General features: G+C 40.6%; 1 non-coding gene across 1 annotated transcript; it reads right to left on the minus strand.

Annotated features, from left to right (window-relative positions):
* Positions 1–1516: 1516 nt before the first annotated feature.
* On the minus strand, positions 1517–1623 carry LOC142169274 (small nucleolar RNA R71). The gene has a single exon (XR_012698983.1). It is a non-coding gene; the product is annotated as a small nucleolar RNA R71 (small nucleolar RNA).
* Between the last annotated feature and the right edge of the window lie 1127 nt (positions 1624–2750).

A 2750-nucleotide genomic window follows, 5' to 3' on the forward strand; every position in this document is an offset into this window, starting at 1 on the left:
TTGTGATAAAGATATATGTTCAATTCGTGTTTCAAAAGCTCTTAACATATTGCATTATAAATTGAGGATGTGTTCCAAAATATGGACTGTGTATGAACATGTTATAATTTCAAGTCGTGATTTATGTGGAAGTTATTATGCAAAGTTATGTAGAGATTTTGATTATGATACACCTCCACCCATATATATTGGGGTGAGGCGGCATGACCGCTTTGTGTAAGGATTATGGTATTGTGGGATTGCACCTCCACCCGCATACATTAGGGTGAGGCGGTACGACCGCTTTGTGTATAGTTTTGGTATTGTTATGGCACCACCACCCATATATATATATATATATATATATATATATATATATATATATATATATATTGGGGTGAGGCGGCATAGCCGCTTTGTGTAGGTATTGGTATTGTTGATGCATTTCCACCCGCATACATTGGGGTGAGGCGGCAGGGCCGCTCGAGTAGAGTTGTGGTATTGTGCTTACACCTCAATCCGCATATATTGAAGTGAGGCGGCGGGGCCGCTTTGTGTAAAGATGGTTACAGAGGATCTCATCATAAATCCTATAAATGTTATTGACAAAACTTAATAAGCTTGTTTTGGTTTAAACGGTTATCTATATTATTCTATTGCCTAGCGAGCATATTTAAGTGTGTGATTTGCGCTCGTCAAATTTTCACGCCGTTGCTGGGGATTGACAATCAATAGTGTTTTAAATAGTTTATAGTGCCAATTCAGGAATTTTTAATTATTATTTTATTTTATTTTTCCATTTTACGTTTGGTAACTGTGCGCAGGTTACAGGTTAGATTGGTGCATGACTCGATCTTCTGGGAAAGAAGTGCTACCATACGAACCAGAGATAGAAAAACAAATGCGACAGCCTAGGAAGGAAAGAAATCGCCCTGAGAATACAGAGAAGGTTGGGCAATCCCCAACCAAAGGAATTATGGCAGTAGATGATGATAATGTGGATTTGGCTACAAAAGAGGCAGCCCAACAATGGGAAAAAGCGGCACGAGATGCTGAGGAAGCAGCTCTTCGAAATGCACAACTTGTCTATGAGGAGGAGAGGACTCGGAGAATTGCTCAGAATCAACCCTCGGGTATAGACCAGTTCGAAATTATACCTCCCGAGGCTGGGAGACAACTCGACGATAATGCTAGACCGGTCTACAACCAAGGATTATCAAGTATTAAACCACCTACAATTGCAACTAACAATTTAAAGTTAAAGCAAGGGTTACTCCAAACCCTTCAGAACTGCTGTGTCTTCAGAGGGAAGATGAATGAAGATCCAAACACACATCTGACGGAATTCGAGGAGATTATGAACACCTTTCAATATAATGGTGTGCCACAAGATGAAGTGTACTTAAGGGCATTCCCCTTCACACTGAAAGATGATGCTAAGCAATGGCTTCGGAGCTTGCCAACGGGGTCAATTAGAACATGGGAGGAGATGACCAGAACATTTCTTGATAAATATTTCTCCTCAGCTAAGACGGGCATGTTTAGAAGAGAAATCCATAACTTCTGCCAGAAAGATACTGAAACTGTGTTTGAAGCTTGGGAGAGGTTTAAGGAATTAGTTCGAAAGTGCCAACATAGTGGAATTGAACTCTGGATGCAACTCCAGGATTTTTGGGATGGATTAACACCGGCCTCACATAGAACATTGAGTAATGCAGTTGGAGGCCCATTGATGAAGAAGACTCTAGAGGAGATAGTCACAATTCTAGATGAGTTGTCTGAAGGTGCAAACCAGTGGCTTCCTGAGAGTGCTGAAAGAAGAAGATCAACTCGTGTATACCAAGTTGATGCTAAGATATCTGTGCAGGTACAGCTGTGTGCAATGGCAAAATAAATACGGAAGCTGACCTTAGCTTTGATACAAATTGAGCCTCATGCAGCATGTGATATTTGTGGAAGAGGATACCCTACTCATGAGTGTCAAGCCTCAACTGAGGAAGTGAACACTGTGGGGAATTATAACTTCAATGCAATAGGTCAGAAGCACCGCAGATTTTCATGGAGTTTACCTGGGGGTACTGCAAATGCGTGGCAACAAAACAACTCCAGATTGCAGGGACAAGGAGCACCAGGATTCAAAAATCAACAAAGGCAGCAGTTTCAGCCTCAACAATCCAATCAGCTTGGTCTAGAAGATATGATGAAAGCCTTAATTATCAAGACAGATGAGAGGTTAGATGCTAATGGGGTAGCAATCTGAAATCTAGAGAAGCAAGTGGGACAAATTGCAACTATATTGTCTGAGAGAATTCCAGGAACTCTCCCTACTGATATTGAATGAAACCCAAAAGAAACAGTAAATGTTGTGACCTTGAGAAGCGGGCAAGTGTTAAAAGATCCCATTCCAGTCCAAAAATATGTGATACCTGAAAAAGAAAGTGGGAAGCACCTGAAAAATGAAGTTGATAAGAAGAAGAAAGGCAAGAAGGGAGCTGAGAAAAAGGAGGAGGAAACTTCAAGAAGGGAGGAATCTAATGAAGAAATCAAACACATGCATGCTTTACCTTTTCCCCAAAAGCTATATAGAGGAAAGCTGGACAAACAATTTGAGAGATTTTTGGATATGCTAAAACATGTTAATGTAAATTTGCCATTCAAAGAAGTGCTCTCCGAAATGCCAGCTTATGCCAAATTCTTGAAGGAGATCCTGACAAAGAAGAGGAATATAGAAGAGACATCAATAGTCAAGCTCACAGAGCATTACAGTGCAA

This window comes from Nicotiana tabacum, chromosome 14, assembly GCF_000715075.1.
Source record: "Nicotiana tabacum cultivar K326 chromosome 14, ASM71507v2, whole genome shotgun sequence".
Lineage (NCBI taxonomy): Eukaryota > Viridiplantae > Streptophyta > Magnoliopsida > Solanales > Solanaceae > Nicotiana > Nicotiana tabacum.